We start from the raw sequence: 13186 nt of genomic DNA on the forward strand, positions 1-13186 counted from the left end.
CAGCTGTGGGAGAGCAGTTAGCTGTCCCGTATAGAGTTGGGAAATTACGAAGAACGAATGCTACAGGTCAATGAAGCCAAATATATTGGAGCGACAACTGTCTGGTCTTCAGCTTCAGCAGTAACTGTGGCGCAAGTTTGTCACTTCATTTCTTTTTCTGAACTTACACGTTTAATGTGAAAATACGAAAGCTATGGCAAGCAGCGCACCTGTTTTCCGTTAGAAACACAAAACCTTAAGTAAAATTGTAGAATATTACGGGCAGGCGCCGTAACAATAATGGGACTACCACCACAAACGCTGTCCGCTTGCGTCCGTGAGCTGTTGCTTACGCAGAGCAGTAGGTGTAACGAAACGGCAGGTGGCATTCAGGTGCTGAACAGCAAAGATTGAGCTGCGGACCCACTCGCCGTGTGCTCTTCCTGTGAGCCTTAGCCGACATATTACAACTTAGTGCGGGGTCATTCCAAATTAAAGGCCAGATGGAAGGTTTTAGATAAGTATGAAATCCGTAACTCTTGCCTTATCGTGAAAATGGGATCAAGCGAAGCTTGGCGAATGCGTGCCTGACATACTGCTCTTCTTTCTTTCTTTCTTTCTTTCTTTCTTTTCTTTCTTTCTTCTTTCTTTCTTTCTTTCTTTCTTTCTTTCTTTCTTTCTTTCTTTCTTTCTTTCTTTTCCTTTCTTTCTTCCTTTCTTTCTTTTCTTTCTTTCTTTCTTTCCTTCTTTCTTGCTTCCTTTCGCATTGTGCAATGCTTCCTCCTAACCGCCACGGTGGTCTACTGGCCGCGCAGCCGCACTTTCTATGGAGGCAAAAATGCTTGAGGCCCGTGTACTTAGATTTAGGTGCACGTTATAGAACGCTAGGTGGGTGAAATTCCCGGAGCCTTGCACTACTGCGTCTCTCATAATCACATCGTTGTTGTGGGAAGTTAAGCGCCAACAATTATTATTCAAAAAAACGGCAGGAAGGGGAAGACGGAAGCTTACGATGAAAAAAAATACGTAAACAGGGGGTGGGTGCTCAAGCTTTCAGCAAACAGGGGGCTGAGCACCCAGCGCTGTTTACGGGATTTTTCATAATTATTATTAGACGTGGCAGCCGTCCCCGGAACGCTGTTTTTGGACGGAATCAGCGTGGCGTCTTTCATGTTATTTCCAGCGTTCGTCGGCCTCTAGAACGGCCCAACGAACGGACCATCACGCGCTCTTGTGTTTTTCGAGAACGACGGGCTTATCGTGAACGCCTCTGACTTGTGGTGCAATCCCGCACGCTTTAGAGAATTCACTCCATCTCTTCTCTCTCTCTTTTTTTTTCTCTTTCCTCCTCTCTGTTTCTCGTCTTTCTATTCCCCTTCCCCGACCCCCCAGTGTAGGGTAGCCAACCGGAAGTATTTCTGGTTAACCTCCCTGCCTTCTCCTTTTTCTGTTTCCTTCCTTCCTTCCTTCCTTAAAGGTTAAATAAAAACGTTGGCTGCAGTGGTGGTGGGTGGCCATGGGATATTGCGGCAGATTTCGCGCTCGGAGTCGCGAAGAAAAATAGACTTACAGATTTGCTCCTATGGAAGGACCGCACTATGTCAAAAAAGAGCGACCATTATGCCAGTCTATACGACACATGATATAGCAGTCTGGGGTTTTATTTGTGCAGCACGCGCTAGTGGAGGGCTCCGAAAATTTCGACCATCGGGTGTTCTTTAACGTACCTCTAGTATTTTAACGGGCTTCTAGTATTTCGCCTCCATCTAAATGCGACCGCCGCGGCCGGGATCGAACCCGTGATGTTTGGGTCAGCAGCCGAGCACCATAACCACTGTTCCATCGTGGCGTACATATCCGATAACACAAAACATACTCGAATACCTTGAGCAATCGTGCGCTATACGCACGCATGCACACACACTTTCGCCCCACACCCGCCTTCACCGTATGGACCCACGCCTACGACTCAATACTCCATCTGATCTATACCGATCCGAGAAGACCGTTCTCTGCCGCATGTGGCTTCCGATGTCCTTTACTAACGTCTTTGTTTGCCGCATCGGAATGGCAGTATGTGACCATTGCGGCCGTGACGAATCCATCGAACACATTCTATGTCATTGCCCTCAGTACAGCTCCTAAGAACAATCCCTCTCAGCAGTGTTTGAAGACCTCGACGACTGGCCGCTTTCTGAGCAGTCAATCTTGGAATGCCGGAATGATCGAGCTTCACGCCAGCAAGTGACGAATGCGCTGTTGAAGTGTCTGCGAGCGACCAGCCTCGTTGAACAATTGTGTGTGTGCACGATCATGCGTGTGTGTCTCCCCTTAACTCCTTCCCTCATTCTTATCTTCCTTACTTTCCTATCTCCACTTACCCCTTCCCCAGTGCAGGGTAGCAAACCGGGCATTTATTTTCCGGTTTACAGTACTGCCATTTCGCATTACATCTCTCTCTCTCTCTCTATCATACGCATTTATATAGTGTCGCAATTTCAAGTTAATCGAGGCTTTATCATGCCTGCATGACGTGGCAAAACAGCCACACTCAAGGGGCAGAGCATCCTTCCGGGGATATCATTTAACGGAGGCTCGCACATCACGATTGCCTAAAACTAATGACTACCAGGTGGTGATTATATACTGATAACACAAATTGTTTATTGAGTTATTCATTTTTCCGTTATGATCGAATTGACAATTGCCTATTTCTAGAAATGCAAATTTTTCTCTTGACGTGCGTTTACGTCTTAATGTTCGCATTTAAATTAACCGCCGGCTTCTTGGCCAATTCGCTACAGCGGGTGACCCACTAGTAAGGAGCATGCAAGCAAGCTAGCAAAGGACCCCTTCACAAATCACAGCTACCTGAACCCTCTCAGGTAGTACCAGAGTTGGTAAGTGCCAATCATCTGGGGATCATCATCACCATCATGAGTCCCAGCTACAGAGCAGTCCGCACAGTTTAGTAGCTGATGCGTATTATTTTCCATTTTGCAATAGGAATCAACCGCGCAAATGTGGACAACATTCTATTGGACAGGGCGGCTATGCATTGTCTGAATTCACCACGGTCACAAAAACAGGTTACTGACGCGAGTAACACTTTTCTCTGTGCTAGTTGGCGCCTTCTATAACACTTAGCGCAGCAGCGCTCATAGGCAGTGACAAAGAAAGTGAGTACACTGGATGGGCACAAACTTAGAACTTTATTTCAGAACACTTGCCGACGCACATTTACGAGCACATTATAGTAAGTGCGCGACCCATATCCAGGCAGTGAAGGGTATGAGTGCGGCATACCGATCTTTCCTTTATTGAATGACACGCAGTTACAGATGCCGCAGAAGCGCCAACGGTAACAGTGGGCCTGCTAATATAAATTGGCATATGCTAAGTGAGAGATATTTATCTCGGATTCCATCAATCGTGAAAGCATTACGCAAAAAGTGTAATTCTTACATTGCTACAAAAAAGCACTCTGTACATTCCACATGGTCAGGCGACTCCAATATCGCCTTCTCGCCAAGGTTCACCCAACTCTTCTGAACAAAGAAATAACTAAAGCAACTATTACTTTTCTCAAAAAAGCTTACCTAGCTCATATCTATACAGAATCATTTTGCAGTGTCCTATATACTTGTGTTCACAATGAATCTAAACAAACGTCAAGATAAAACAAACATCTGGAAGGGAGACAAAATCTAAACGCGCTGTTCGTGAGCGATAGAAATTTATTCTCTCATTTGTTTGTTCGTTTATTTGGAGTACGTTTAGGTCATGACATACATCAGAGAAGTGATTGTCATTCATTGAAAATGAGAATGAAAAAAATAAAAACATATGTGGGAAAGTTATACATACGAGTAAAATACACAGTTACAGTTATACATTCCAAGCAGAGTACAGACAAGTAATAATAGGGCAGTATTCTAACATGTGGTTAGAGCATTTCAAAAGCACTGGGATTATCTGTCTGTTATGGAGTCAGGTGTGTAATTCTACTCATTTTCCTTTCTGGGATAGTGAGCCTGCTGTAGCCTAATTACGTGGAATGTCTACTTTATGAATGTGATCAAGTGAATGTGAGGACAATTGTGCTGGAAGTATAAACAAGGAACGAAGCACAGGGTAGTGATATCACAGTTTTTGAAAAATACAAATTTGTGACTACATTGTGGGTAGCGAAGGAAGACTACGAGTAACTTTCATTTCTATGACACTAGTGTTGCGAATGCAGTTTCCTGAAATGAAACATCCACGGAGATTTGTACTGCCCGAATATTTCGCATTCGTGTGATGTTAGTGGATCTCACACAGGCGAGGCGTACGTGGGATCGACACCCCCAGGCGTGGTTTTAATGTGGTCTTGTGCCGCACGTCAATAACACACCAAGTTTCAGCTGAGGTGTCGGGTCAACGCGGCCAGGTGTTTATTCACGCCTCGCATTCGTAGGGTCGGAATCATCGTGCCACATTGGCGCCGACGGTACAATAGCAAAACTGCCACAGTCTAGCACATGAAGTTTTGCCCGATCTTTCGAATTAAATTTGTGAGCAGGCATGGTACCTCTGTTGAAACAGGTGATCGTGCCTGCTAAATCGCATAGGGGTATCTGGAAGAGTTAGGAATTTATTGCACAGGCTTCCTAATCTTTTTTCCACAGCCTCTATTATAGTTACTGAGTTAATATTGATTTTTACACTCCGAGTTAGACATCTAGAGCCAGCGCACTCGCATATCTGGATGACAGGTTATCCTTCATTATCGACAGGTGTTCCGCGAAGGTCAAGCTGGACTGTTTTATGTGTTGAGGCCGTATGTTAATTGTGCGTTCTTGTTGCCGTGCTGGAACGCACTATCAGCCAACGATAAAAAACAACTTAAATCTATAGCTGCTGAGCACTTTCACATGAAGCCGCCGGTATGGCGATGAAAAATTAGCTTAAATCTTGCACAATTTCCCGCCATGACACAAATGTTCGAGGTTCACATGTTCGTCATACAATGGAACACATTAATGATCTGAATCTCAAGTTGAGCTAGCCATGTTCCCGGAATAGAAAAAAAACAGCAGAACATGCGAGAGATGAGTAAAAACAGCATGTTACCCACACATGCACTCTGTTAATAGCAATAAAAGAAAATCAGCCATCATAATTTCAAATCAGAATTCAGTGATCTGCGTGCACACAGTTTCCCGTGCTCACAATTCAGCTCTCCGGTTACACAAAAAGCACAAGTACAGACAGTTCGGATTTAACTAAAATCACTTTTTGTGTACAGCCATGTCATGCAACATATGAGGTGTACAAAGAGGAAAACACCGGGAACAATCGTACGCATCCTTCTGCGCTGGACCATTGAAAAGAGTTCTGACGATGACGTCAAAGAAGGCTATACAAGGTTGCTTACTACGTGCATTACATTCAGACGTATTTCATGAAGAATAAAACACGCTTCTCCCACGCATGTTTTTATAATTATTATGTTACTTTAAGAAATAACAGCAGCATTGGACTGTACTGCCTTTCTCTCACGTCTTTGAGTAAACGTTGACTTATACGACTGATTAAAACAACAAATTTCACATATACGACCACCTACGCGTGCTTGTTATGAGGTATGAGGTATGAGGCTCACCTAACTAATAGCACCTCGAAATTCACCACCTATATTATTCGAAGGTTATTTATCCCAACTTTTTTTTACAGCGAAAGCTGTTATGAGATCATTTCACCGGCCGTTTTTGGCGCCGTTGTTGTCTGCCGCCGCCACCGCCGCCGTTGTCCGTAACCAGTATCGCTCGAAATAGGAAAAAAACGAAATAAGAAAAAAATTCCAGGATGGAACGAGGTTCGAACCTGGGCCCTCAGCGAGGGAGCCCAGTATTCAACCTCTGAGCCATGCCGGTGCTTGAAACTGCTTTGCAAAAATGTCCTATACAGGCTTCATGTCGGGAAGGAACGACATTAGCAAATGCAATATAGCGAGGTAGAAGAGTAAAATAAGCACCATGGGTCGCACGACGCGAATTCTGTAACTAGGCGTCACACATTGCGAATTGCGCAACGAGTAGGTTGTTGAATGCTTCCAACCCATTACAAAGGGCTCTGCCATAATTCTTCATCGTCATCAGGCACAGCAACAATGAAGTGCGCATAATGCCTTAATGCGTTTAGCAGGTACCAACGCTCTCCATAGAATGACGAAAAATGGCACAGTGCCCGCTGCCCTACTTCTCAAAAATTACAATGATTTACAGCGTAGTGGGTTCCTCGCAAGTGCACTTGTATTGGTTGCCAAGGAAGCCCATAAGCGCATGATCCATTTCCTCGGGGTCTCAGTAAAGTTCTTCACCCCCCCCCTCCGTATCTCTCCCACGTCAGCCTATGTTATACAGCATGACGGGAGAGGGAAATAGCAACTGGGCGTCACCCAATGCAAATTACATAACGGGTGGGCCGTTTAAAGCTTCCAACCCATTACAAAGAGCTGAGCCATAATACTTCATCGTCATTAGTTGTCGCGTCAACAAAGTTCACATAATGCCTTACAGACGTGTAGCTGGTGCCTCGCTTCTCCGCAGAATGACAAATAATGGCTTAGAAGGTGCTTCCCAACTTCACAAAAATTGGGATTTATGGCGTAGTAGGTACTTTTCTAATGTACTTGTACTGTAGCCCCAAGAGAGCTTACAACGGGCTGCAGAAACGCCGCTCTTCCAGCTTTCGCTGTGACTGTGCTGCGGTTTCAGCGCAGGCCTGGCGTTTTTTTTTGTTATGGAATGACTGATTGCACATTTCATATTTCGGCAGCGAAAGGGTATACAGCCATGCGAATGTGGAGGCGCCCATGTGCGGTTGTCGTTAGGTATAGGTAACTTATATTTCTAAAATATCTCCTAATAGCACGTAAAACTAAGCATTCTTGTTCATCGATGGTTTCGTGTTAAAACTTTTTTTCTGCGCGAATGAATTATTGAACATTTCGCTAGTGAGGGAATACAGAGCCACGTGAATGTGGAGTTTCTCATTGAGACATCTTTTTTATAAGCGATTGTGTTCTCTTTTAGACAGGCTCAGGCTTTATGGTTTCTGTGCGTGCGTTGATGAGTTTTAAGATCTGACGATGTGGTTGATGAATACTCACACGTCTCGCATTTATAAGTCCTCTCACCCGTATGAGTGCGTTCATGTACACGAAGGTGTCCTAGCTGTGTGAAGGACTTCGTGCATGACGTGCAATTGAAGGGCTTCGCGCCTGTGTGCGTGCGGCGATGTACATCGAGATTAGACTTTACTGAGAATGATTTATCACATAAGTCGCAATGATAGGGCTTCTCGCCTGTGTGAGTGCGGCGATGTACATGGAGATAATCCTTTCGTGAAAATGATTGATCACATATGTTGCACTGATAGGGCTTGTCGCCTGTATGCGCGAGGCAATGTCTCGCGAGAGTACGCTTTCTTTTAAATGAATTGCCACATACTTCGCACTTGTGGCTTCGTTCCCCTGATGTTTTCGTGCCGTGGTTGACGTCATTGTAGACGCCGCTGATATCTTCGCGTTTTCCCCTATGTGTGGAGCCAGTAGCATCCCTGCGAGTAACCAGACAACAGTATCTAATACGGCACATAGATTGCTTTTTGGAAGGGCAACATCCTGCTTTTCTCGATGTAAATGTTGGGGAACAGGTTATAGCTTTAATGGGCTGTCAATTCGCTTGAACTTACTCCTGCGCATCAGGAACTTGCCTCTTTCCATTATTTGCTTTGTTCAGCTACAGTTGAAGACTGGTGCATTCGATGGCCGGGGGACGTTGAACGTTGAGAAAAGAACATAGCTGTCCTTCTGATCACATGCATAAAAAACTGCATCTTTCTTTTAAGAATAACGCCCACTTGTACAGTACAACTCAATGGGAAAGGCGGTAAATACAGTTTGCTGGTCCAAACATAAAACAAAATTCTCGTGTCTTAAACGTACGTGAAGGAAAGAAGTGGAAATTTTAAGGGCTCGTTTTTCTTTGATATACGCAATATTAATGAGCACTAACAGACAATGCCAAGGAAACTATAGGGAAAGTTATTAGTAGTAAATACAATGTAAATGTGAAGAAGGAAAAGTGGACGAAAAGATAGCTTGCCGTGGGCAGGGACCGAACCTGCGACCTTCGAAAAACGCGTCCGATGCTCTACTAACTGAGCTACCGCGGCGGCCATCCCCCCGTTCACTTTATGGGGTATATATGTGTATTTAAACGTGGGAGCGTCAGTCAGCGCCGCCAGTAGCTTTTTTAAACGTTCACATTTACATTACATTTACTACTAATAACAGCCCCTATACTTTCCTTGGCAGTATTGTCTGTGCTCATTATATTGCGTATAACAAAGAAAAACGAGCCCTTAAAATGTCCACTTCTTTCCTGCATTCATAGCGAGGGTCTCATTCTGGCAGACTTGATGCTTTCAGGTAGCGTCTGAGGGATTATTGGTCAGCTGCCAGCTCGTAATAAGTTCACGTGCTATGTGACGCCAACAGTCGGAAAAATAGTGTTCCACATTCGCCGTCTTGGCTACTGGCAGCGCTGACTGACGCTCCCACGTTTAAATACACATATGTACCCCACAAAGTGGACGGGGGATGACCGCCGCGGTAGCTCAGTTAGTAGAGCATTGGACGCGTTATTCGAAGGTCGCAGGTTCGGTCCCTGCCCGCGGCAAGCTATCTTTTCGTCCACTTTTCTTTCTTCACATTTACATTGCATTTACTATTAATAACGTCCCCTATATTTTCTTCGGCATTATTGTCTGTTAGTGTTCATTAATATTGCGTATAACAAAGAAAAACGAGCCCTTAAAATTAACACTTGTTTCCTTCATTCGTAGCGAGGGTCTCGTTCTGGCAGACTTGATGCTTTCAGGTAGTATGCGAGGGATTATTGGTCAGCTGCCAGCTCGTTATATGTTCCCGTGCTACGTCACACCAACAAGGCAGACTCGCCGTCTTGGCTACTGGCAGCGCTGACTGACGCTCCCACGTTTAAATACACATATGTACCCCACAAAGTGGACGGGGGATGACCGCCGCGGTAGCTCAGTTAGTAGAGCATTGGACGCGTTATTCGAAGGTCGCAGGTTCGGTCCCTGCCCGCGGCAAGCTATCTTTTCGTCCACTTTTCTTTCTTCACATTTACATTGCATTTACTATTAATAACGTCCCCTATATTTTCTTCGGCATTATTGTCTGTTAGTGTTCATTAATATTGCGTATAACAAAGAAAAACGAGCCCTTAAAATTAACACTTGTTTCCTTCATTCGTAGCGAGGGTCTCGTTCTGGCAGACTTGATGCTTTCAGGTAGTATGCGAGGGATTATTGGTCAGCTGCCAGCTCGTTATATGTTCCCGTGCTACGTCACACCAACAAGGCAGACTCGCCGTCTTGGCTACTGGCAGCGCTGACTGACGCTCCCACGTTTAAATACACATATATACCCGACAAAGTGGACGGGGGGATGGCCGCCGCGGTAGCTCAGTTGGTGGAGCATCGGACGCGTTTTTCGAAGGTCGCCGGTTCGGTCCCTGCCCGCGGCAAGCTATCTTTTCGTCCACTTTTCTTTCTTCACATTTACATTGCATTTACTACTAATAACGTCCCCTATATTTTCTTGGCATTACTGTCTGTTAGTGCTCATTATTTAAACGTACGTGATAATTAGAAGTCTTGAGGATAAAGTGGCGAGGCGTGCCCTCGGACGTGAAGCTGTATGCATTGAATAAGAGCATTTCGCATAGCAGTTAAGCAGCAGCTTACAAGACGCTTTCATTGCTACGAACATCTAGGCGACATTTGCTTGGCTAATTATTCATAATAACTAATCTTAGCTGACATTGACCTCTTACCTGAGCACATCCTGACTAAGACAACATACTGTAGTTCGGTATGCTCATTGCAGCTTTAAGTTGAATGATTTCATAACCAACCAAACTTACCGCGGATCGATTGATATCTTTCATCTCACAGTGAAAACACATTCAATAGGTCATGACACTTTACTGTACTGTAAAAAATGCAACCAAAGTGTGGGATTTCCCATCCTTGACTCCGGCTGGTATCCGTTGTACACCGCGAAACGTATTTTGGTGCTACTTTTGCCCCGTTGATCTGTACGTTTGTAAAATTGTACTGATTCCCGTTATCTCCAAAACACTACTGAGGAAATATCGTGCTGCTCATCAACGCGCGACTTACGAGTAAACTTAGTCACAGCACAAAATATACTACACCAAACCACAATATGTGCAAAAAATATTAATTAGAAGAAATAAATAACAAACGAGCGACTTCACTGGAGCGCCTTCACAGGCACTCTTGCAAATTAAGGTTGCAATTATGACCCTATTTACAAGCCTTAAATTTACGTTAGTGCTACTCCATATTACTTTTGTCCACTGTAGTTATACATCGCAGTTTACAATATCAAGACATCATTTTAAAATGTTTTGACTGTATATACATAATCTGAGTAGTTCAGGCTTCCCTTCCATACAAACACACTATGCTGGAAACTGCCGCTGATGTGGCATTTTAGGCATATATATATATATATATATATATATATATATAGTTGAAGAAATGAAGCAGCACACTTACGAAAATTGCATATTTTTACTAATTTCCGTTTCGGCCGTGGCATGGCCTTCGTCAGATTCTGAAGAAGGCCGTGCCACGGCCGAAACGTAAATGAGTAAAAATATGCAATTTTCGTAAGTGTGCTCCTTCATTTCTTCAACTACATGTGCACCGGACCTTCAGAACTTTCTTTAGAATTATATATATATATATATATATATATATATATATATATATATATATATATATATATATATATATATATATATATATATATATATATGTGGGCTCAAGACTGGTGATCGGCCGATCCCTCAGCAAGAACTCGGAGGCCGACAAGAACATATACCTTTACTAATCGAAAGCCACAGTCAGACTGCTGTCCTGGCGAGCGCGAGCGCGCCCTAGGCTGTTCTTCGCCCTCTTCTGTTCTTGCTGGCAGCCGCCCGCGCCCCCGCATATTTTACAGACGAGATCGTCGGTGGAAGCATAATTGAACCGAAGATGACGCGCGTTCCCCGCCATTTGAATAGGTTCGATGGAAATAACACTTCATACGTTGCTCTTACCTCACGTTGTTTCCAGCGAACGCCGCTGCCTCCATGCCCGCGCGGCTTGTGCTGGGGACTGCGTCATCACAGGCGCGGCTACTGGACATTGGAAGCGGCAAATGTGTCTCCTTTTCGGCAGTACGCGCACGCTCTGAAAGCAAAGGTATGGGTTCGTCAGTGTGAAACAATAATTAAACACTGACTGGAAAGAAATCGCAAATGTCAAAATGTTCTAGTGAAGGCGTGACAGGGAACCCAATGATAATGCCACCAGCCTGAAGACCAATAAATGAGGCAAGAAACCACGAATTGTTGTCTATGAAAATGTCCAGCGCGAGCTACGGGAGCTCGTGGAATATTTCATTCTTAGGATCTTTTACTGTTTCCTGTGATTTCTTTCAAGTTGCAGTGCACGCTTCGTTCTATATTTTTGTCACGTTTTAATATTGAATCTATTCACTACTAAAGTGTTATGTAGGCCTTTATAATTACTCGAAAGTATCTCTGAAATCACTATGAAAATTGTGTGGGTGCTATCACCCTCTGTAAAGTCGTTGTCGCCAGGCGCATCGTGATTACGTAGTTAGATTTGGTGCCGCTGAGATAGAGTTGTCAATGTGCTTCTGAGGTGGCGCCAGTGGCGCCGTATGGCGGTAGTGAGGTTACGCGGGGTCGTGAGGAGGGGAGCTCTTTCTCTTTTGGGGTTTAGCGGGGGGAGTTGACGGTCGTCTCTCGTGGAATGTCCGTGGGTTTGATAGCGCTGCTCGCACCCGCATAATTCTCTGGCAAATCGAACGACGAGGACGCCGCATTAATGGTACTTTGTGTCTGTTATGTTGTTTGCGTGTTGTATTGGCATTTTATTGAGTTATTTGTCACCTTACCAGTTATTTCTTAGATTTGGCTGGAGAGCTCGCCGTAATGTAAATGCGGTTAAGAAATGTCCATTTGTTCGTTGCACTAAGGTGCGTACGGTGTTTGTTCCGAGAGTGACAATTTTAGATACCCTACCAAAATTGCAACAAACATAAGAAAAATATGTGTAACTTATTTTTGCCTAATCGTTATTCTCAGAACATATGAAATTATTGGAGTTGCATACGAAGTCTTTGAATAATTCGGGCGGAAATAGTCACTATTTTCCCATCATATAGCCTCTCAGTAGTTTGAAATGCAAACGAATGGATGCGCATCACATATAGATGTCCATTTCTACCAATGAAACTATAACGCTGTGAAATTAGCTTCTTCGATGACGTGCAGGGTGAGGCATGTGTTCTGATTCTAACGGGAAAGCTTCCCGCGCATACCACAGCGGACGGCTGCGCCATCGTGCTCGTTCTTCGTTGTGTTCAGTTTTGCGTTGCAGTTGGCATGGGAAGTCCTGCAGGCAGAAAACATTTTCGTCTTGGGTGATGCAGCAACATCGATAACAAGGTCACGAAACTATGGCAATAAATAAGACAAAGTGCTGACGCCACGTACAAATTAACTACAGAGGAGCGTATGTATAACTTGTCGAATATGCAGTAGCAACAGAGCTTCAGTTGCGCCAAAACATCGCAGTGTTGCCCGAAAGGCCTTCCTGTAAAGCAGCGAAGAAGTTTTTTTTTGTGTTGTAAACAGATTAAGCCTATTTAGAACATTAACGCTAAACATTGGACGTTGAAAACGACATGTGTCCTGAGCACAAACGCACATGAGAGCTCACTCACGATTGGATTGCAGGTTTCCGTCCTGCTCGTAGAGCGCACTTAAACCACATTATTGGGCATTGTAAGAGCTCGCTCTCCTCCCCCGTAACCTTTGTGATGTTTTAAGTAGCCGGGAGCTGTGCCGGGCTTCCATGCGCTGCTAGAACCGCGAACTTCACGAGGCTATCTGTTGTTGGCCTGAGGTGCTAGACGAGGCCTACCACGAGGTGGATAATCTCCCTCGCCCTCTACTCTCAGGCCCTTTCTATTTTAAATGGAGCTGTTTCTCTTCTCCTATATGCGGACACATTTTAAATTTCG

The 13186-nt window shown here is 44.5% G+C and overlaps 1 long non-coding RNA gene across 1 annotated transcript; it reads right to left on the reverse strand.

Moving 5' to 3' along the window:
• Window positions 1–7286: 7286 nt before the first annotated feature.
• On the reverse strand, window positions 7287–12550 carry LOC119404340 (uncharacterized). Its single transcript, XR_005186242.2, has 3 exons — window positions 12482–12550; window positions 11190–11322; window positions 7287–7584 (listed from the first exon to the last, which is right to left on the reverse strand). It is a non-coding gene; the product is annotated as an uncharacterized LOC119404340 (long non-coding RNA).
• Window positions 12551–13186: the final 636 nt, after the last annotated feature.

The sequence above is a fragment of the Rhipicephalus sanguineus genome, chromosome 9 (genome assembly GCF_013339695.2).
Source record: "Rhipicephalus sanguineus isolate Rsan-2018 chromosome 9, BIME_Rsan_1.4, whole genome shotgun sequence".
Classification (NCBI taxonomy): Eukaryota; Metazoa; Arthropoda; class Arachnida; order Ixodida; family Ixodidae; genus Rhipicephalus; species Rhipicephalus sanguineus.